Here is a 24,781-nt window from a genome sequence, read left to right as displayed (position 1 = left end):
GGCAAATATACAGAACACAAAATAAATAAAATTCATTAAAACAAAAATAAAATTAAAAAATAATTTACAAGCAAAAGACCAGTAAGATAAAAGTTCCCAAAGAAAATAATGTGAGACCAAAAAAAAAAAATCTACAAATGTGTCATGGAGTTTGTTTTGTGGGTCATCTGCCTTGTGGCCTGGCCTTAAGTGTGGTTTATGTACTTAGTGAGATTCCATTGGAGAAAAATGTTTTTACTTTTCCAAGTGATTGTTAATTGGAGAATCTTAGAGAATGGAGCTCATGTTCAAATCTCCCTCTCAGACTCTTGCCCTTTTTGGCCAAGACTTGTGCAGAGCCTGCACATGCCGTCATGTTTCTGCGAGTTCATAGCTGTATCATTCCTATAGTGTCTAGAAGACACTGTTTCTTCTTGTCAACCAACCCCGTGGTTGGAGATCTTTCTGCCTCCTCTTCTGCATAGTTCTGACACTTCAGGAAAAAAGTCAACATTTTCAGAAAAAGAAAACTTAAACATTGTCTCTCAAAGAACCAAAGCATTCATATTCTAATATTCTACAGATTTTATTTATTTATGTATGTTTATCTTTGCCTATGTTATTTGCATACTTTTCTTATTTTGTGTTTTAAAACTTGCCTGATTTTTGAGGGGAGGGTGAGTTTTGAATTGTGCGAATAGCATAATTCCACACCAACATTAAGAAATTAGGTGGGATGAGAAGGGAACCATGAGGGAAGAGGAATAAAGTGTAGGAGGAAGAGGATGAAGTGGCCAGGTGTTAGGAGTAAAGAAAACGTGGCCCTGTGGGGTGACCAGTTGGAGGTAAGAGCAGCCGAGATGAGTCGTAGACTGATTAGCAGAGAAATAAGGGAGAACATCAAATTGGAGCATCGTGGACAAAAAAAAATGCAGCAGAGGAATCGGAGCCATGAGACCGTAGGAGCACACGAACTGCTGGTGTACGTGCAAAGGCAGAGCAGAAGGCAAGAAGTGTAGCAGGATAAAAACCACAGGTGTTAAGAATAATCCTATGATGGGGAAAGACAGTGGAGAAATAAGGAAAAGGAGAGACAGACATGGAAACTGCTTAATATGGAACATCAAAATCCCAATGTAAATAAGCTCAAAAAAAGCTTTTCCATAAAGAAATGTCCACCGTTCCTCACAAGAGACAGAAAAGTAGGTCGGAGAATTCCTAAAGAAGGAAATAGGAATTTTAAACTTCTTGAGCAATTCTGTGTAGACTCTATATAAGGAGAAATTTAAGCAAGGCAACTATGTGAGGAGTAAGTGGATTTGAGAAATGACTGTGGTTCACTCATGGAGTTTGAAATTGAAGGAAGCCTTGAAAGATCCAAGAACTGGAATCCAAGCATTCACTGTTGGGGATGCACCATGAAAGAATTGCTAAAGAACTACAAGATCTACCATGGAAAAGAAAAAAAAAGAAGGAAAAACCACCAATCCCACATCGAACAAAGAGAAAGAAATAATTCAAAATATCTTGGGGTCACAATCGGAAGCAAATTTTTTTCTATCGAGGATACTAGCAAACATTGACTGTGAAAGCACACTGTTTTGTTAATATAGTCCTTTCTGCTCTCTCCACTACCCAGCCCTCCAGCAGCCAATAGCGCAATGCTCAGACAGCCCACCTTTCTGTGTAGACAGCCTGTCCTGCTTTTGTCTCTTTCTTTATTGTCCTTCCTGTTTGATCATCGTTCAAAATAAAGCTTAAGGCATATAATGTAAGGCTCATTGGTGAACTGTCAGGTGTCAAGAGTCACTGAGAACATGACTCTGGAAGCATGATTGTCCCCTGTCCCATTTCAAACCCAAATTATGCCGGTCTCAAAATGCCCTCCCAAGTATCTTGTCTAGGCGTGGCCTTTTCCCCCTAACTCTGATAGGAGGAAGGAACCAGCGAAGCCAAGCTGAACTGACTGGTTTTGTGTGTCAACTTGACGAAAGCTGGAGTTATCACAGAGAAAGGAGCCTCCCTTAAGGAAATGCCTTCATGAGATTCAGCTGTAAGGCATTTTCTCAAATAGTGATCAAGGGTGGGAAGGCCATTGTAGGTGGTCCCTTCCATGGGCTGGTAGTCCTGGGTTCTATAAGAAGTATGCCAAGTAAGCCAGGGGTAGCAAGCCAGTAAGGAACATCCCTCCATGGCCTCTGCATCAGCTTCTGCTTCCTGACCTACTTGAGTTCCAGTCCTGATTTTCTTTGGCTAACAACAACCTGGGAAGCGTAATCTGAATAAATCCTTTCCTCCCCAAGTTGCTTCTTGGTCATGATGTTTGTTCAGGAGTAGAGACCTTGACGAAGACCCAACCCAAGAGTGAAAATTCTGTGTCCTTAAAAACATCTAGAATGTGACCATTTCTAACAGATATTTTAATTGTTTGTCCTTGGATGTAAAATGGGAAAGAGAAGCCAGAAACTCATCTATGGGAGCTGGGTCATGGAGATAAAGCTCAATTGGAAACTCTGCTGAATATTGTCTCCACAGTTCTTGCTAACTGTTATGAGCATCCAGACTGATGGAGTTCTCACTTTCTCGGTTACTATTTAATCTTTTATTTGAAAGCCACACCAAAGGTTAACTCTGTTCTGTCCTGAACTCTATTGGAAACTCCAGCTGACTGCTTCCACAGGACTCCCCCTGGATTCCCCATTTATTCACCCTGGACATTTGAAGTACATGATTAAAATGATGTTTTGTTATATTTTCTACTTACTCTTTTACTTTAGCTTGTTATATACTTAAAAAACCTGTTCATTCTAAACTGAAGGGTAAACTAGTATGGTCTGTTCTCAGGACTCTACAGAACATATAGGGCAGGGGAAAGGGGGGGGTCAACAATCTTAGCAAGATGCTCTTGCTATTTAAAGGTGGTGACTCCTATAAGTGGAAGAGGGAGCAAAGCTCAACAATGGACATCATGATGGTTAACCCCGCAGATACCTGGCCTTTCATCAGACTGTTAGAATAAAGGAATAAATGCCTTCGATGTCTAAAACTGCAGTTTACAGGATGAACATGTAAAGATTTTGGCTCTCTGTACATTTTTTTGTTCTGCATTTTAGCCGGATAGACTCATGCTGAATGTAAAATGTTCTCTAACATTCAAACTCTGTGAGACCACAGGAAAAATAAAATAGAAAAATCCAAGCTGTGAGGAGGCTTGCCCAAGACTTGTAACAATAACCAAAGACTTGGGAGTCTAACAACATGTGCACACAGGAAATTTCAGTTTGCTATATTGTGCCATGTACGTAATTTGGATTCAACTCTCGCTTTGAATGTTATTAGAATTCTTAAAGATTTTGATCTGCTAACATTTGTAATAGTTGACTTGAAAAATAAAAAATATTTGTCTAATCAAATTAAAAAGAAAAAGAAAGAAATTAAATGGTCAATGATTTGTTGTGGTTAAATGTCCTGCTTATGTTTCTTTATTCTAGGTATTTGAATAGCATTGATAACCTTATAGAGACTTTTCATAGGTTTCTTTTTCATAATTTAATGTTAGCTTTGAAATAGCATGCCAGATTGAAGGTGAGAAATAACAAAAAAGATGATAGTTAGGAAGATACTCAACAAGACTTGATAAAGATGATCATACATTTGTTACATATATTCAAAGAGAAAGCAGATGTAACAGTATGGAAATGTGAGAATTTCAGCAAATAATTTAATTCAAAACCTCAAGTTAATTAATTCAAAAATAATTAAAAAAATAATCTCTTACCTCTAAAGGTTTAGACATTCAAGCTCAAGGCACTGTTAAGTTGTTGCCTAATAATAGAACTGACACTTCCTCCAAGGCTACACGTGAATGCTAAATACTACAGAGAGAGCAACAGAGCTTTTAATATGTCAGAAGAGTAGAATGAAAGACACATGTACCCTTCTTTAAAAGTCACCTGTGAGAGTGAAACCATCCTCCAATCCTCACTGTCTTTTCTTTTAATGTTGTGGCATTGTACTCAATCACTACAGAGATGGTAGAGAATGGACTTCCTCAGCACAATGAAGACAATGGACAGCAAACCTATGAATCATGTCATACCAAATGGTAAAGAACTAAAACATTCTGTGGTCCAAAACAAGAAAATGATACCTACCTGAATACGCAACTCACTTCTAATTCTAAAGACACTTGAAGGAACAATTATTTCCAAGAAAGTAGTAATATCTTATAAACTCTAAAATAAGGTAAATTTTCTGGTTTTGTGTACTTAGACATTATGTACTACACACAGAAACCTCTTAAAAGAACTGGAGAAAATCCAGGAACTTGGGACAGTGGCAGTTGTGTTCTGATTTTCTTTGAGAAAAGAAAAATTCATTATTTATACTCAACAATATGTTAGACCCACCATGCTGCAAATGAGTTTGGATGAGACTGAAGGAAACAATCATAGAGAGGCAGAAGCTCTGCAGAATGGATGACAAGAGCCTGCCAAAAACACTGAGTCCTCAGCACAGCATCCTAATCAGCCAAAAGCATCAACATAAATAAATTGCAATTTCATGGGATTTTGCTCCTGATAAGACAAATGTTCCAAGAGATAAAATAACTGCTATTAACTTTTTTTTGTTTTGTTGTATACACACACACACACACACACACAGAGAGAGAGAGAGAGAGAGAGAGAGAGAGAGAGAGAGAGAGAATGTGAGTAGAGGTCACAAGACAACTAGCAAGAATAGTTTCTCTCTTCTCTGTGGCTGCTGGGGATAAAATTGAGGCCATCATGATTAGTAGCAAGAATCATTACCCCCAAACCATCTCACCACCTCTGTAGTTTTAAAGTCAAATGTTTGGAACATTAGACTGATTATCTGCAGCTGTACTATGTTATAAACTCTTGATGAAGAAAATGAGAGTCTATACTTTATCAAAACACAACAGAGACCCGAGTCCTCCTAAGACCTCAAAGCAACCTTCAATGCCATATTCCTCCTGACTTGATATGTTGGGTCTGTTCTATTCATGTGAGGAGACTGTATGATCAAAGCAAATTCTAAAAGAAATTACTTAGGTGGGAGCTTGTTAATAGTTTCAGGAGGTTAACCCTTTCTCATCATGGCAGGGAGCATGATGGGGGGCGGATAACCAAGGCATTAGGTCAGTACAGGGGAGTCTAAGCACTCCTCCTGATACACAGGCAAATCAGAGACTGTGAATGGTTCTGCAATGGCTTTTGAAACCCCAAAGACCACCCCCATTAACACACCTTCCCCAACAAGGCCACACTTCCATCAACAGTGTCACATGTTCTTATCCTTCCCAAAAGTTCCTCCTAAGTAGAAAGCAAGCATCACCCATAAGAGCCAATGTTGACATTTCTCTTGCAAATCACATCTGCCATATACCTGAAACCATCTTTTCCTTTAAATGAATATTTGTGAAAGGACACCCATTGAAACACTAGAAGAATCAAGTAGCTGGTAGAAGTAATAAGACTTTGAGGATATTTCATTTTAAACGAACTACTTAGCTTGACATACTGGTATGCATTATCCCTGTAGTTGGAGAGTTTAAAGCTGAAGGACATCATGTTTTTCCACAGCCTGAAATATATAGTTGAACTCTATATTAGAAAGAGGGGGGTGGGAGAAGAAGAGAAAAAAAAGAATGAAAAGAAGCAATAGGAAAAGGGTGAGGAAGAGGAGGAAGAGGTGGAGGAGTGAGAAGGAGGAAAATTTAAGAATGGAGGAAGAGGAGGAGGAAGAATTTTTTAAATGGGTGAATGCATTGAATTGATATTTTATTAATTTCCCTTATAGATTTGAGAGAAATTGGTCTGGCACATTTTAACAGCAATTCCTGTCACATATAATTAAGCTACATTTTCAGTCAGCACACATTTTATCTCTTCTCAAACAACAATGCTTTTACTTTTATTCATGTTTGGAAAACATTCCATTTTGCTTGGATAAATTTGCCAAATGCAACAATTTTAATGGTAAAATAGATTTATAATCCAAACACGGAATACATGCATAGGCTTTTTCACTGTCTAATTCTCTCTTCTGCTTTAGGCTGATTGAATGCATTAACTCTTTACTGGCTCAGGAATTATGGATACTTTTCAAAAACAGAAATGAACTCTCTTAAGAATGTAGAATTGCTTTGCTGACTACTAAATTTCAAAGGAAAACTAATAATTTTGAAATTCAGTAAACAGTACAAGTAAAGCAAAAGCACACTAAAATTTTATTTAGTAATACTCAAAGGTATTTGCTATAAAGGTAAATAATTTGTAAAATATGAAATTTAGATTTAAAATAGTGAATTTGTGTATTTATTCTTTTTTTTTAATTAACTTGAGTATTTCTTATTTACATTTTGAATGTTATTCCCTTTCCCGGTTTCCGGGCAAACATCCCCCTAATCCCTCCCCCTCCCCTTCTTTATGGGTGTTCCCCTCCCCATCCTCCCCCCATTGCTGCCCTCCCCCCAACAATCTAGTTCACTGGGGGTTCAGTCTTAGCAGGACCCAGGGCTTCCCCTTCCACTGGTGCTCTTACTAGGATATTCATTGCTATCTATGCGGTCAGAGTCCAGGGTCAGTCCATGTATAGTCTTTAGGTAGTGGCTTAGTCCCTGGAAGCTCTGGTTGCTTGGCATGGTTGTTCATAAGGGGTCTCGAGCCCCTTCAAGCTCTTCCAGTTCTTTCTCTGATTACTTCAACGGGGGTCCTATTCTCAGTTCAGTGGTTTGCTGCTGGCATTCGCCCCTGGATTTGCTGTATTCTGGCTGTGTCTCTCAGGAGCGATCTACACTTCTGCACTTCTTTGCTTCATCCGTCTTGTCTAATTGGGTGGCTGTATATATATGGGCCACATGTGGGGCAGGCTCTGAATGGGTGTTCCTTCAGTCTCTGTTTTAATCTTTGCCTCTCTCTTCCCTGCCAAGGGTATTCTTGTTCCCCTTTTAAAGAAGGAGTGAAGCATTCACATTTTGATCATCTGTCTTGAGTTTCATTTGTTCTAGGCATCTAGGGTAATTCAAGCATTTGGGCTAATAGCCACTTATCAATGAGTGCATGCCATGTGTGTTTTTCTGTGACTGGGTTACCTCACTCAGGATGATATTTTCCAGTTCCAACCATTTGCCTACGAATTTCATAAAGGCATTGTTTTTGATAGCTGAGTAATATTCCATTGTGTAGATGTACCACATTTTCTGTATCCATTCCTCTGTTGAAGGGCATCTGGGTTCTTTCCAGCTTCTGGCTATTATAAACTCAGGTGACAGCAGATGCTGGCGAGGATCGGAGAAAGAGGAACACTCCTCCATTGTTGGTGGGATTGCAGACTGGTACAACCATTCTGGAAATCAGTCTGGAGGTTCCTCAGAAAATTGGACATTGAACTGCCTGAGGATCAGCTATACCTCTCTTGGGCATATACCCAAAAGATGCCCCAACATATAAAAAAAAAGACAAGTGCTCCACTATGTATTTATTCTTAATAGAAGAGTCTTTTTAATTTCTTGAAAAATATTTTTGTTCTAAGTTAATTCTGTTAAACAGTGTTTAATTTACTGAATGTTTAATTTTTATTATTAGTTTGCATAAAATTCATTATACATTTCAGTATTTATAAAAAGTTTAGTGATTAAATAAATTTATTAATTATGAAATATCTAATAGACACATATTTATCAATAAATTCTTTCTATATTATATTTGTAATTATATGATACAAGTAGAAATTCTTTGTATTATATAGAAAATTTCTTATAACTTAACTACTTATCATTCAATTTTTTCAATGTTATGTTTAATCCTCCTTTACTCTAGAAACGCTATGAAATTGATGAGGTACTTACTTATTTCCCATCATAAACCATAATGTCTGTACACATGTCAGTTAACAAACTATTTTTGCCGAGGTTGCATATACTAGTCTCTTAAAAGAAACTTCTTTGCTTCCATATTCTGCCAGGAGTCAGAACAATCTGTTTCATTAAATAGTTTACAAGCTTATCAATAATGAATGTGATAAGCAAGAGAATCTGCATAATCCCATCACCGTTCTTCTAACAGGTTATGAGCTTGAGTTATACCTGTATTACTGGATATTAGCACTATGTTCATCTCTGGGAAACAAAATCTCAGATAATATCCTGAGTGTTTATTTTTTTTAATATCCTGAATTTGTGTATCGCTAACTGGCAAGATTCTGTTATTAGCTCTTGTGATGTTAAGAGTGGGACATGCTGTTTTACTGGTGCTTCCTAGCGTCTTTTGCTGGTCCTTGACAATTAACACTTGTTATAAAGAATCCATTATGATTACTGATCCTTGAAATCCTAATCAAGGTGTTTTATATTGTCTTTGCTTCAGTATCCTTTATTTTTCTGTAGAACTCCTAACCTTCTTTCAAAATACAACCACTTTTGTTCAACATGTTATATTTATGTTTGTATTTATTTATAGCAAAACCCAATATATCATATGATTAGTGCATATATAAACTGTCTAAGTGAATTAGCTCAGAACAGGAATTTTTCAGGAATTTACAAAGACAAGCCTACTTAATAAAAATAGTATACAAATTAATATAAATAACACATTTTATTATCTTATTTTATACCACATATCTTTGAAATAGATATAGATAGATAGATTGATAGATAGATAGACAGACAAAGATATATAAGCATTATTCACAGACACATATATGTATTCAGTTATATTCATATAAATGTATATATGAATGATGAATTTCATATTTGAATCTTATTATAAGTATGTTTTCAGCTATATCCCACAAGATTTAATTAAATATCTAAGGAATTTCCAGTTTTTGCATGAAGGTAAGTTTCTCAATTTAACTTACTTTTGGTCATAAGTATAAACATAATACTATTTATATGGAAACACTTAATACCAATTTCATTTCTGTCATTTAAAAATAATATGAAAATACATATTAGCATGATTCTTAACTATGGATTCAAAGATGACCCTAGTTTTCAAACTATAATATGTCATTTTCATAGTCATGTTATTCGACAATAGGAAATTAGCTCTCCATGTTGCATAAGTAAGTAATGTTTGACCATCTGTGTTTAATGGTAATTGTTTAGCATTAGTTATGGAAGATGTCTTTCACTCAAATTTAACAATTTAAATTTGACCAATTTCTCTTTACTTGTGGCTAAATGATGATAACGCATTTTAATTTAGTGCATTGTCTTAGTGACAATGAAACATTCTTAAAATGACATCTGTAGTGTGTATGAGAAGATTCGGGTTTTGAACTTTCCTTAAGGAGTCATTTTTGTGTTTCTTGAAACAAAGAATCAGTATTCCATACAAATGACCTGGGGCAGGTGACAGAATTTTCAGCTGTATCAAAAATGCGACTAGTTGAGAACCAAGATTTATATTTGTGTACACTGAATTGCTCTGGGTTTAAAAGAACTCTCACTGATCTCTCCAAAGTTCCTGTTTTAAATAAAGATGAACCATAACAAAATACTGGCAAGCAAAGTCTCCATTCTAAAAGTGACACAAAAATATGCTTATAGTATCTAACATTCTTAAAATAATAATGCTTATAATTACTTATGTACACTTATTATCTGTATTCACATATGACCTTCTGCAGTAACCACATATAGATAGGTATGCTAAGTAAAACAAAGAGCAGAGATTCCAAACATAAGACACTCTTATCAGTGTGGAATAAAAAGATCTACTAAATTCATATGGAATAGTTTCCCTTTACACTCAGCAGTCAGAATCATAGAGTAGAAGTTCACTGTCCAGCCAATAAATGTAAAACACACACACACACACACACACACACACACACACACACAAACACCCCATTACTCTCATGTGAGAAAGAACAATGCAAGCATAACCCTAATGTAAAAATCAATTCATATACCCTAAAATAATGCAATGTTTTCATCTTAGCTACTTGATCTTAAAATAGTTTCCAGGTTTTTGAGTTATTCATTCTATAGAAGTGTTTCTTACAGTGCGTGCGTGCGTGTGTGTGTGTGTGTGTGTGTGTGTGTGTGTGTGTGTGTGTGTGTGTTTTGAATGTTCCTATGTCAAAGTGCTTAAAAGAACGTTAGTAGACACCTTTTCGGAATGAAAGCTGGAGAACCAATTCCCTCTTTCCACCAGGTTGTTAGTCAGTCTTCTGAGACCAGATGAAGTGCAAAAGTATTGATGGCTACCTCACTAATGGTTTCTCAATGCTGGCTGCTAGCCCTCTGACTTATGCAAGCCAGAGGCCACTGCAACACCTCCCTCCCCAACCCCCAGATGCCCTTTTATTTTCAGTATGACTCAAACTACTGAACTCTCTTCCTATCAGTCCCCTAAACACCATCCAACCCTCGGATGTCAGCATTTGCCACTTGGAATTGAATTTCATTTATTTAATTATTTTTTTCAAATTTCTTTTTTTTCTTTTTTTGTTTATTCATTCATTCAAGATCTTTCTTTTTGGAGCAATTTTTATTTTTTATTTGACAAGGAGAATCATATGCATACAATGATACACGGTCCATCTTAAAATAGAAATGAAGTTCTAAGGCTAGCTGGCTAATGTATAAATATTCTCATTTAGTTACTTGGGGAAGAAAACAACTATTGCCTACTCAAAATTTTCAAAATAGCTGTGTGCCTGCCTCACTTCTGGGACGCAATAGTGCTGTGTCCCCCACCCCTCCAGGGCAAAACAGCAGGGGCTGGGAGAGATGCTGTTTTTCTCAATCCTCTGTGTGCCCAGACCCTCTCCACAGCAATTCTTAATAAAGTAGATGGTTCTTGCCTAAGCAAACTGCTTTAATTATGGCGGATGTGATAGTTCACTCTTACTAAGGGTGAACCAGGGATTATTATTTTTTTTTCAGGAAGAGATGTCCAAGAAGAGAAGCACGTTAGCTGAAGATTCAGGCCTATCTAGATACTTCATTAGCACAGAGAAATGTAGGTTTTCATGTTGCAGGACTGTGATCAGATCTGTTGTTTGTCATGGTTCTCTTAGTGGGATGTCATGATTACGAGTTCCATGAGAGCCGGCCCCCAAGCTGTTTGCAGCGCCTGCCACTCTCAATTATGATATTTACTGGGGATGTGAACCTACCTCAACCTTACCAATTTTTCTTTCTGGTCGTTCATTCTACTTGTCCCACACTACGCGTCTTTATCACTGTCATACTGTTTAAGAGATTTCTTGAAAATGTTCACAATCTTCTGGTATAACTATTCTTTATGTATCTATGAGATGAATACTTTCAAATTTCCACATGAGAACATTTCTTTTTTTGTTCTTATACATGAAATTATTTGCTTCTTAAAAATGATTATTCTTACTTCATTTTATATGTATAATAGGTTTTTGGTTCCAATCATCTGATTGTGTTGATGTAAACAAGTTGTCAAATATTTGAGTTTTCCCAGATGTAAAATGTTGTAAGATGGAATTTTAATTGAAAAGTCACCAAAGAAGTCCTTTATATTGTTGCATACTTTATAAAATCTACAAGTATATGGCTAATTTACTATAATAGCAGTTACATAGAGAATAACATGCCTCATGTATGATTGCAAATACATCCTATGTTATTAAATAAATATATTTAGGACCTACTTTAAATTTTTATATGATAGTAAATAAAAATATGAGTGTGAAAGAATATTTTGATACTTTTATTTCAAGCCTGCCCATTTTTACAGGAACATTTGGTAATCGTGCTAAGAATGTGGTGAAGCACATAGTTTGCACTTGACCTGGAAATCTTCTCTACTGTCTTTGAGTGGATCTACCTCCAACATCATTTTCTTTTCCTTAGGTTTAGCCTACGGCTGTAAGCTGCGTATGTCAAGTAAGCATGTTGGTTTCAAAAGCGTTCAGAATATATGTTAAAACTTTTGCTAACAGGGATGTATTTTATAAGCTCCCTCGCATCTATTCTGGTTCAATTCTGGTTATTCAGCCTTGGTGTACATCTTTAGACACCCGAATGTAGTTGCGATCATTTACTGTGCCTCTGTTATTTTGCCTTCCTGCTATCTACCAGTTGGTTCATCCTTGGTTTTATAAAACCAACCTTTAATTTCCTTTCTTTTTAAAAAATAACAATCCATATAAACATACTCACAAATATTGTTTTTTATGAATGTTCATCTTGATCATTAAGTTAAGGTGACCTTAGTTTAAGTACTCATATTTACATTTTCTGCCTTGCTACTATGTGTTTGGTACATATCTACTGGAAAAAATTAGACTAATCTTGTAATCTCTAGTGTCATGAAAATACATTTTGTTTTTCTCTTTTTTGTATTCAACATTTATCTAATGTGTATTAGTCCCATGCTGCTCAGACAAAGGCCACACTGGGTATATAGAAAGATCAAAGTAATCTGTAAGGTCTGTCAAATGAATGTTTTGCTGATAATAAAACTTTAATTCTCAATTTGATGTACTTCACAATAAGTAAACATATAGTTTTGGAATAAATAACCTCCTGTATTACCAATAAGAAAATAACTTGATTTTATTAAATTTTGTGGAATTAATGGTTAACGAATATACCATATTTATATATTATTTAAAAATCACAACACCATACTTCATATGTGAGTCTGTATCTATTGAAATGGTCATATAATCATCTTGGCAAGTAAATTAAAATAACAAACATGCATCAAGGACAGACTAATATTCTATGCATAATATTACTAAAATAGAATTTTATGGCTACGTTACATATGTCAATAAGTACACAGAACAGAGAAAATTAAATGAGAATGTATCCATGTTGCTTTCACATTTAAGTCAGCTAACGTTAGAATGACAAACATATGGGATGACTTTTACTCTAAACATAGAGATGTAAATCAGCAAAAGTTATAATTATGGAAGGCTGCAATTACAGTAGTAATTGTTGTGTTGGAAATACTTCATACCCATCATGATGGCATTTTTGTCAAAACACCAAAACAATGGTTCAATTAGATATGCACAGTGTGACACAATGCATTTATGTGGAGGAAATGTGCTATATAAATTATAAAGTTAGTTCAGGGATCTATTAACTGAATTTGTAGATGTGGCTGTCCAGTGCTTAAACTGTTTAGTAATGTTTTCTCATGTGCCCTGTAGCAGAGCCACTGTAGACCGTTTGACCCATTGCTTTGAATACATATCATCAGCTTTGGTTTATTCCCTGAGTGGTATAATTGTATCAATTCACTCTTCTGAATCTAGGCCACTTTTCCTCCATCTTGTTCATGCAGATCATGTGCATTCCGTGAGGTGCTAATTCTGCACATTAGTGAAACTTGCAAAAAAAAGAAGGAAAGAAAAAAGTAATTGCTTCAGAATGAAGTTCTGAGATGGATCCCTTAGTTACTAAGTTACTACTCTATGAGAATAGAAGTGTAGAGTTGGGAAGATTATCGGGTGCAATCCTTACAAAGAGAAAATATTTGAGTTCTGAATTTCTCTGGCAGAGCAAGGTGGTTGATATTTATAGTAATGTTTTTAAAATTTCACATATAAGAGAGGACGTTGGTACACTCACCATACTGACATGTCCACTTAATGACCAAGCTGCTCATTCCCAATATGCACAAATAAGTAATATGTAATCATTCATGAATATGTACAAATATGTCAAGATAGTAAACATCAGAAATAAGATGCATCATTTGCTCAACAACAGCAGTAAATACTTCATTAATTGTGAAACAGTTGAGAGTCCAAAGGTATTTCCTTTGTTGTGGAACTGGAGAGGAGTGTGGATTGTGATAAGAACAAATCCTGCATCTTTTTGATATTTAACATTAATTTAACACTAATATTCCTGGGATGAGAAAATGTCAGATGTGGCTGTCTTTTACAGTCCTAAAATATAAATAGAAATGTTTTAAATGTAACTTATAAACTACCAGCAAAGATAAGCTGACTATTGCTATATACAATGTGTATAAAGTGAGCATATAGTATATACACTACATAAATTCAGTACGAACCCTTTGAGAAAGAAAGGAATCTCCTGGCCAATCAAGTATGCAAAGCTAACTGGTTAGTATTCTGGCTAATTTCTATAGCAGCTTTATAATTCACTAATCCATTCACCTACTTCATTTCTCTTAATATTGTCAAATTATTAACAAGAGCACAGACAGTATCATAAATGCAAAAGGGGGTTTCATTGCACAGACTGCAGATGGCATTAGAATTATTTGTTAAACAGAAATTATTTTATGCTTATTTTTGCAATAATTCTTACAAATCTGTATGAAATAGAACTACTTTAAAACTTAGTCCATAAACTATCACCAAAGAAAAGCTAAGTGGTGTTATATGAGCTACTAAAAAAATTGTTGATTTAAATGTCCATGCAAAGAATATCCAAGGAGTAAACTAGCTAGGTGGGTTTTCTTTTAACCAACTTAATGAATTATATAATACATGTTATTGTCACATATCACCAAAGGTTAAAGAAGGAGACAAATTGCCCAATTCTATTTATTAAGACAAAATAAGCTTGGTATCAACAATCATGGAAGATATTACAAGAAAGGCAAAAACTAACTATAATAAAAATAAGCACAGTCTTTTTAAATAAATCCAAGATCTCTTGGTGCTGAAATCATTTAAAACAGTATTTTGCATATGCAAAATTTTTCCATTAAAGTCCACTCACATAAGTGGACATATTAAAAGGAAAATGAGAAAAATATGTTTATGTGAAGTGGAAATGTAAGGATTCATTGGAAAGTCAGTGGTACTAGGTGGTGTTTGGCTGGGGCAAACGTGAAGGAACATTCACCTGAATTGGACACAGGTGAAAGGCTAAGGCAGACTCACAAATAAACATTTTGCTGAAGCAGAAAATGGAGAAAGAAGGTTCTGCTAAAGCAAGCAAGTGAAAAGACACATGATGAAAGCTTTTTCACTAAGGACACACGTGTATTGGTCCACTTTACCGTGTACAGTTGAGCTCCATTTGTCAGGAGTTCACAGAGAGAAACTCGCAGAGAAACTTCAGGTGGTGTATTGCAGTTTTTTGCTGCTTCTGTGGGCTGTTTGGCAGCGTGATGTCAGCTGAGACAGACTCATGTTCTGAGCAAGACACACGCTGAGGCAAGACCCATGGAAGACACATGATGTTTGGAGGGAATATAAAAAGGACTAGACAGACACTGACGGAGGTTGAGCTAAGCTTGTTTATAGAGCAAGCTATGCAATGCTTGTGGGTCTTGTATCTTCACTAATCTTTGCTTCACTGAGAGACTCACAGCTGAGAACATCACCTGGTGTTCCGGTTGGCCCTTGTTCCTCCTGCTGACTACTGAGCCTGAGGCCTTGTGGTCTCTTCTAGGTCCTTCCACATCTGCTGATTTGTGTTTGCTATCTCGATACTCCCAAACTGGACTGCTGAAGTGTTTGTGAGTCAACTGAGCTGCTGCAGCTAACCTGTGAGCTGAACTGCCAATTTCCAAACAACATAGATGGGGGTGGATACAAAAAATTTTCTAAACAGGTCCATTTCTCCTTACCCTTTCTTTTCCGTTACTTCTGCTGTGTGGCTGGCTACAAGAGAGTTAAAGTGCTTAAGATCCATGACTCTAACTGCATATGTAGCAGAGGATGGCCTTGCTGGGCACCAATGGAAGGAGAAGCCCTTGGTCCTGTGTAGTGTAGGGGATTTTGGGGGCTGGAAGGGGTGTGGTTGGGGAGGGGAGGACCCGTATAGAAGAAGGGAAGGGGAATAAGATAGAGGGCTTATGGTCAGGAAACTGGGAAAGGGAATAATATTTGAAATGCAAATAAAGAAATATTCAAATTTTAAAAAAGATTCATCATTAAAAATAGGGTTTGAAAAAAAGTAAAGTTACATTTATCATTGTATGAGGGTTTTTTAATAATATATTTGGGTATTGGGTAAATTTATGACAATTATTTATGAATAATTGGTTTCAGAAAAAAGTGTAAAGCTGTTATTTTTAACTGAGAGAGGTTATCCCTACAGACCTTATTGCCTGAACTCAGATCTCTAACACTTGTACAATTCTGAGTGTGGGAAATATGAAATATTTGCTTATGATCATAGAACTAGTTCTGGAACTTTCTGACCAAACAGTTTTGCAAATAAGTGAGCTTCAATTAGTTGGATAAACTATCTCCACAAATAAAGTTGAGAAATATTTAAGAAATAAGTGATGAAAATAGCCAAATATTGCCCTCAGCCTTCCCTATTTGTGGGCATCCATTCTAAACAGTTAGAGAGATGGCCTATCTACCTGAACGTCACACCTGATTGGTAAAATATTACATTCTTGCTCTGGATGTCCTTTGGTGATAAGTGCTTCCACATCCCAATTTCTATAGCAGCTTTCTAATTCTTCAATGCTATGATTGAAAGATTTGGATTAGATTCTAAAGAAAAACAATGAAACTGTCTTGCATTCTCTGATGGACTGATTGTACAAAATATAAATGAGGGGAAAAAATCACAACTGTTGATCAGACATTTATGAAACTCTTCGTGACAAACTCGATAACCTACAGCTCCAGGCTTACAGATCAAGGGAATGAACGTTGTGATGCATAACTACGCTATTTTCAGAGCTTTCGTTACACAAGTATTTGCAGTTATTAAAATAAGACAAACTAAGTATTTTAATCCTCTTTTTCTTGTTTTCACATTGTATGCAAATAGCATTTATTTGTAAAGGCTACTAAATGTAAATTGTTAACTTTTATTCTAATTCTGCAAACAGATAAGCATGATATTATTTTAATGTAAGAATCACCGTGATGGGGAAGCAGGAATATCTAGCCTGAGAGCATCAGGAGAGAAAGCACACAATAGGCCAGGAAAGTAGAAAGAGGGTTGGTCAAGAAGGAGGGAGAGGAAGTGGAGAGAGGACATTGGGAACAAATATGATCTAAGTGTGGTATGCACACGTGTGAAAACAGACAAAGCCATGATTGTGTACAGTTAACAGAGGCTAAAGGAACTGATTCCCTTTAATAAAGCGCAGAGTGACTTGGGCAGCTACAGAATGGTAATCTCCACCCCAACCTGGGGTGGGGTTTGTCAAAGCTTCCATAGAAGATTCTTCACTTCCTTAGCAATTTTTTATTATTCATATAACCTTGTGGAGATGTTTCCTGAATCCTGTTACTTTCTTAGATAAATGCACCACAGAACTTCATGGCATTCATGAGCATGCCACCAATCCCAGAAAAATCTCCCATGTGGTCCTACATCTTTAACTCTGCAACACTTCTCAAGAGCACCAAGCCGGGACTTGAAATTTAGCACATGTGCTTTGGTTGAATATTCAAGACTTGGACTTGAGCAGTTCATATATTAAAAAATCAAAATTAAAGAAAGAAGAAATACTTGCAGCATAACTGAATATATTCATATTTTAACACCATTTACCTGAGCTATTTGCTATTTTCCTCTCTGCCACACCCTTTCTTTTTATTTTTCATTAGGATACAAATAGGTATCTCATAAGATGAGCATGTTAAAATAAAATAAAACAAAAGTGAACAATACATGACAGAAGAAAACAAAGAAACAAGCAGAAAAACAAAGATCTAATGAAAAAGCTAGAGAAAAACATCTAGATGCAGGTACATACATTGAGGCATGCAAAAATCTCAGATAACCAGAAAATGTAAAACCAGTGTGTGTGTGTGTGTGTGTGTGTGTTATAAGTTAAAAATTATTAAATGAACAAATATAAATAAATGAATTAGTTTGTAAGCCCTGACAAAGCAGGATGAGAAAAATGAACCTCCAAAAATACATTGATTTTGTTTTGTGCTATCACCTAATACCATGTACAGTGCGTGACATTAAACATGTTTTATATATGCAGGGAGACTCTATTGGAGAAGACTAATTTCTTGTTGAGAGCAGTTATCCATTGGAGTAGCTTTTGTGTTAGAGATGTGGGTTTATATTTCCTTCTGCTCTTATTGTTGCCATCCCATCATGCCCAGACCTGTGCTGACCCTGTGCATGCTGCCACTGTCTCTGTGAAACTGATATGAGCATTGTCCCTGCTGTGTTCTGATGGCTTTATTCCCCTGGAGTGGTCTGTACTCACTGACTCTTACAGTTTCTTCTTTCTCCTTTATAGAGTGTTCCTGGAACCCTGAGTTGGTGAAATTGGTTTAAACAACACACTTAGAACTGACTGTCCCGAGGTCTTTAACTCTGAACATTGTGTGCCTATGAGTCCCTGTATTTATGTCCATCTATTGCAGAACGAAGCTTCTCTGATGACCATTGACACTAAACTAGAAACAAAGGATGTTCTTTTTTTTTAATCTTTATTAACTTGAGTACTTCTTATTTACATTTCGATTGTTATTCCCCTTCCCGGTTTCTGGGCCAACATCCCCCTAAACCCTCCTCTTCCCCTTCTCTATGGATGTTCCCTTCCCCCTCCTGCCCCCATTACCACCCTCCCTCCAACAATCATGTTCACTGGGATTCAGTCTTGGTAGGACCAAGGGCTTCCCCTTCTACTGGTGCTCTTACTAGGCTATTCATTGCTACCTATGAGGTTGGAGCCCAGGGTCAATCCAGGTTTAGACTTTGGGTAGTGGCTTAGTCCCTGGAAGCTCTGGTTGGTTGGCATTGTTGTTCATATGGGGTCTCGAGCCCCTTCAAGCTCTTTCAGTCCTTTCTAAGATTCCTTCAACGGGGGTCCCGTTCTCAGTTCAGTGGTTTAATGATGGTATTGGCCTATGTATTTGCTGTATTCTGGGTGTATCACTCAGGAGAGATCTACATCCGGTTCCTGTCCGCCTGCATTTCTTTGCTTCATCCATCTTATCTAGTTTGGTGGCTGTATATGTATGGGCCACAAGTGGGACAGGATCTGAATGGGTGCTCCTTCTGCCTCTGTTCTAAACTTTGCCTCCCTATTGCCTCCCAAGGGTATTCTTGTTCCCCTTTTAAAGAAGGAGTGAAGCATTTGCATTTTGGCTGTCCTTCTTGAGGTTCAGGTGTTCTGTGCATCTAGGGTAATTCAAGCATTTGGGCTAATAGCCACTTATCAATGAGTGCATACCATGTGTGTTTTTCTGTGATTGGGTTACCTCACTCGGGATGATATTTTCCAGTTCCATCCATCTGCCTATGAATTTCATAAAGTCATTTTTTGATAGCTGAGTAATATTCCATTGTGTAGATGTACCACATTTTCTGTATCCATTCCTCTGTTGAAGGGCATCTGGGTTCTTTCCAGCTTCTGGCTATTATAAATAAGGCTGCTATGAACATAGTGGAGCATGTGTCTTTGTTATATGTTGGGGCATCTTTTGGGTATATGCCCAAGAGAGGTATAGCTGTGTCCTCAGGTAGTTCAATGTCCAATTTTCTGAGGAACCTCCAGACTGATTTCAAGTTCTTTTTTTTTTTTTTTTTTTGGTTCTTTTTTTTTCAGAGCTGGGGACCAAACCCAGGGCCTTGCGCTTCCTAGGCAAGCGCTCTACCACTGAGCTAAATCCCCAACCCCTGATTTCAAGTTCTTAATAGTCACTTAATTGCTGTATTTCTTTTGCAAAACAGTAGAATATTTTTTGTTGTTTTATGTTTTTCCTTAGGTCCATTCCCTGTCTTTTCTCAGGTTCTTAGACACCTGAGCAATATTCAGGATCTGCCTCATGGAGTGGGTCTTATATTCAAACAAATACTGAGTTATTAGTTTTACAGGTTTTATGCTACAAAACCTGCAGGCAGATCACAATTATGAATAAAAGGCTGTCTAGTTTCGCTGTTGTTTTCCTTTCTCCTTTAGTAGCATGTAGATAATCTTCCAGTACCTTGAGTAGGAAGCCAACACCTTAACTTCTCCTTATTTGGTGAATTTTGTGCAAATGTTATCTTCAGCAATAAGGCCTCAACTGTCAATGTATGGAAATCAACCAAACTCCTTGGCAAAAGCCTGAGTTTTCATTGGGGCCTCTTTGGCTAACAACAATATTTGATGTAAGCTCTTTCTATTCTAGAATTTACAGTCTCGTTTGGTGATAAAAGATATCCAACTGGGGCTCTGACCCCCCTTTTACTTAGAAATTTCCTTTCAATCACCTCCATATATGTATATAATTTAGGAAGCTTCTATGATGTTAGGTTTTCATATGACCAGGCAAATGGTCCCTAGTTCTAGTTGCTCTTTCTCATATGCCTCCCCACTCCTTTGATCCTCTCATTCTCTCATTCTAGTTCACCCTCACCCATCCATAAATCTTTACTCTCTTTCCTCTTCCTATAATGATCTAACCCCTATCGATTAATTCCTTCCTCTATACTTACTGTCTGTGGTTATATAGATTACATGCTGCTTATTGAAAACTTAACAGACAATATCAAAATATAAGCAAACACATACCATATTTGAAGTTCTGTGGCTGGCTTACATCACTTGGGATGATTTTGTTCTAGTTCAATCCATTTACCTTCAAATTTCATAATTTCTTTCTTTTTTTTGTTTTAATATATCACCTTTTATTTATCCATTCATTCACTGATTGATATCTCTGTCTTTAATTTCTGGTTGTTACGAATAGAGCAGCAGTTAAATCTTTGAGCCTGTGTCTCTGTAGTAGGATGTGATGTAGAATATTTTTAGTATATGCCTAAGAGTGGTTTAGCTAGGTGAGGAGGGAGATCCAGTCCAAACTTTCTGAACCATCACATTAATTTGCACATCAACTGTACAACCAGCAGTAGATGAGTGTCCACCTTGCTCTGAACCTATGCCAGCATAAACTATCATTTGTTTTATTGATATTGGTCACATTGATTGGTGTAAAGTAAATCTCAAAATAGTTTTGATATGTACTTCCATGATGACTAAAGATATTGAACATTTCTTTAAGTGCTTCTCAGCCATTGTATTTCCTTTTTTAAAGAAGAATAAGTCTAGAATAAGAGTTAATAAATTTGATTTCATAAAACTTAAAACCTTTTACATGGCAAAAGACATCATCATTCAGAACACATGGTAGGCTACTAAATTGAATTTTTTTTTTTTTTTACCAGTGACACACCCGATGGATTGACTTGCCTTTCTTTTATCCAGTAGTTTGGATATTTTCTGTTATCTATATTCATTTCTAAACTTTTCTATTTGTTTCCTAATTTGTATCTGGAGCCATTCTTCATTCAGTGGTGAGTTTATCAGTTTATGAGAGTCTGCAAATTTTCTGGGATTTTGGTTGTTTTTGATATCCAACTTTAATCTGTGATGGTCATATATGATGCAGGATTTCATTTTGACTTTCTTTTGTTTTTTGAGTCTATCTCTGTGTCCAAGTATATTGTCAGGTTTGGAGCTAGTTTCATGAGCTTTGAATAATAGATATATTCTTTTGTGATAAGGTTAAATGTTTTGTAAATACCTGTTAAGTCCATTCAGTTTATGAGATGACTCAGCTTCAATAGTTCTCTGTTTGGTTTTGTTAACTTGACATGTCTATTAGCAATAGTGGAGTATTAAAATCATCCACTATTCCTATGTGAGGGTTGATATGTGATTTAAACTGGAGTAGCATTTTATAAAATTGTGTACTCTTGTGTTTTGTGTATAAATGTTTATAATTGAAATATTATTGGTGGCTTTCCCTTAATGGGTATATAGCAATCTTATCCCTTCCTACTCTTTCTAGGATGAAGTTTATTTTGTCACACATTAAAATAGGTACATCATCTTGCATCTTGAAACCACCTGCAGGCTCAGTGTACAAACTCTTCATGCAAGAGTAAGACTCAGAATTCAGATCCACAGAACTCAGGTAAAAGCTGGGAAGATAGGGTAGACATTTATAATTCCTAAACAAGGTACAAATAACCCATGGAAAATTGGCTAGGTATTCTCAAATTGGTAAGGACTGAGTTCAAGTGAGAGACTCCACTCTGATATGTGTTGTGAAAGTAATCTAGAAAACATAAAAGCTCTACCTATAGTATTTACATAAAATGCAAACATACACACATGTGCATAGGTACTCACAATATACGAATGTCGCCTTACAGAAAGAAATATGAACAAAGGCATGCACATTTTATACACAAACACACAAAGAAAGAAGCACAGACAGACAGACAGACAGACAGACAGAAAGAAAGAAAGAAAGAAAGAAAGAAAGGAAGGAAGGAAGGAAGGAAGGAAGGAAGAAAGAATAGTATCACTAACTGGTATACTAAATGTGTATTAATAGTAGATTCCTCTTTTAACCATCTGTGACATCCTAGATCTGATTTCTAGCACTATATTAAATTATCACTTCCTAACTATGTGATCTATTAAGCTCCCTCATAAATTAATAGTAATTACAATGGAAGAAATAGTATTAGGTAATAGTCACTGAGTCTTACTTGTTTGACATGAATTTGGCTACCATTAGGTAAAGCGATAAGTGAAGAGATGTTTACAATTTTTATTTTCAGAGTTTAAAGAGAAAATAAGTTGTGGAATATGGTCAGCTTTATAACCTCTTGAAACTAAATGCAACATTTCAAATGTCATGTCCAAAGACCATTTATTTTAATGTGTTAACGTGCTGGGAAAGAATACATACGAATTTATTATGTAGTGGGTGTTTATGTTTTTTTTTGAAGACAATGTATTCAGTGGACATATATTTTAGAGATTAGTGAGGAAGATGGAGAAAAAAAGAGTCAATAAAATATCTTCAAATAATTAGTCTTGTGCTCTAAATATGTGAAGCATGAAGCAAATAGCTAAATAGGTCAGAATTACTGGTATTTCTCATGAAATCGAGAAAAAATTGATTCTGACAGCTATTCTTACTTCAGAAGAAATATGTATTTTAGACAGGGTCCAATCAATGCTGAGTCTCTACACCAAGACCTGTTCACTGGAGAAAAGGATTCCATGACAATGGAGAGCTTTTACAGGAGCCTTCTGGATCAGAGCCTCGATGACAATATTCACCTGTGTACTCATACAAAGGAAGTCACATAGCTAATGTATCATTATATGTTTACAAAGCACACGCTGAATAAACAAATGACAAGTGCAGATTAGTGAGTCAGTCTTAGAGGTGAAAATCCTGCAAAGCAAATGAAGCACATTATTCATGTTAATCCAAAATCTGAAGTAAGGAAGGCGTCCCTGGTAAACATGCTGACAAGATACAGAGTCTTATTAAATACATTATTCTGGATTTGTGCATGTACTTTTTAAAAATATATGAAGAAAATGTGTTGACATTTAAAAACATCTTTTATCATTTCAAAGATAAAAGCTTTAGATATAGGAATGAGATGATGCTACTCTCTTGGGAATTGCACAGTGAAGTGTTTTTTGACAAGGAACCATGGCAACTCAGCTTAATTTTAAATCACTTAGAGAAAAAGTTTGTGTTTGTTAGACAGGATTGCACGTATATGCACATACACAAGCTTATATATACTAAAGTGCATGTTGCTTTGCGTTCAAGTTTTATGATTAAACTTTATCATAACACCGAATAAAATAGTTATATAAACACATAAAATCAAGGATCTCAGTAATGTTTCATGACTACACAGTGCACTTTTCATGTGCCTTGCTCGGGGTAAGTTAATATGTGCAATAGTGAGGATTCTGACAATAAAAAAATGATGACAACAAAGAAAAGACTACCTTTGTCATTCTTTTTCTGTTGTGCTGATCTTGTATAAAATATGCGGTAAATATTTTACAAAATCATCTATGTTGGCTTGTGTTTAAATTTACATTGACATTCTTTCTACCTATACTGTCTCCCCCTTTTCTATTTGTCTGCAGGTATGGTTTTCCCTTTGATGAAATATGTATCTTGTATGTTAAAATATGTCATCTTTAAATGACTTAAAGATCTTTCCATTAATGTTTCCATTTCAGAAAATTTAGCTAACTCGATATGCAGTGACATTCAAATATATGTATAGGAAATGAACATTATGAAACAATTTGCTATCTTTCAGTGACATCAATTGTTACAGTTATAATAAACTTTAGTAGACTGTTACCTTTTTTAACCTTTAGGAATAGTAATACCTAATAATCATCTAAAAGTCAAGCCAGAGAATCAAGTCTCACCAATTCCGTGCTTATATAAACCAAATATGCATACTATTGTCCCCAGAGAAGGTCACCTAAGAGAAAGCTGTACAGAAGTCAATGAGAAGTATGGAGTTAACCTTTCAGACTATGACAATCATAGATGTCGGTTTAAATTTTATACTTGTCATGCAGCACTTACATGGAGAATGAGCTCCCTAAAGATACGGGATGACAACAGATTATCTGTCTCTCCATTTCAAATGTAACATTGTTCTAATGTGTAGTCTTAAATTAGAAGCTTTACTTGCAATGTGCTTGTCTGAAATCTAGACAATTAGAAAACGATTAAGGAATTGAATTCAGGATCTCAGGACATAAATACATTGGCCTTTACACAGGAATATTAACACTGTTAACACTATAGAAAACTCTTAGACACTAAGAAGGGAAGCTCATACACCAGTTTTCTGACACTAACAAACTGCCACAGGCACAGAAATTTCAAGTCATGCCAATATATTATAAAAGTTTTCAGAAGTCAAGAGTTGCAGCCTAGGTTAAGCACAATCACTGGAAAGCATACTCAGCAGGCTGGAGTCTGAGTTTGTCCAGGTTTGTCATTTCATTTCAGGCTGTGTCCTTTCCAAGGGTTTATTGGTTGTCAGCAGAAAGTTTGCTTTTGTTTGCAG

The 24,781-nt window shown here is 36.1% G+C and overlaps 1 protein-coding gene across 1 annotated transcript in view; it reads left to right on the top strand.

The window, feature by feature from the left end:
* Gtdc1 (glycosyltransferase like domain containing 1) overlaps positions 1-24,781 on the top strand; it is a 618,171-nt gene that overhangs the window by 242,789 nt on the left and 350,601 nt on the right. The window lies entirely within an intron of this gene.

The sequence above is a fragment of the Rattus rattus genome, chromosome 5 (genome assembly GCF_011064425.1).
Source record: "Rattus rattus isolate New Zealand chromosome 5, Rrattus_CSIRO_v1, whole genome shotgun sequence".
NCBI lineage: Eukaryota > Metazoa > Chordata > Mammalia > Rodentia > Muridae > Rattus > Rattus rattus.
Note: the sequence above shows the minus strand (reverse complement) of the source record. Positions and strands in the feature narration are given on the sequence as shown.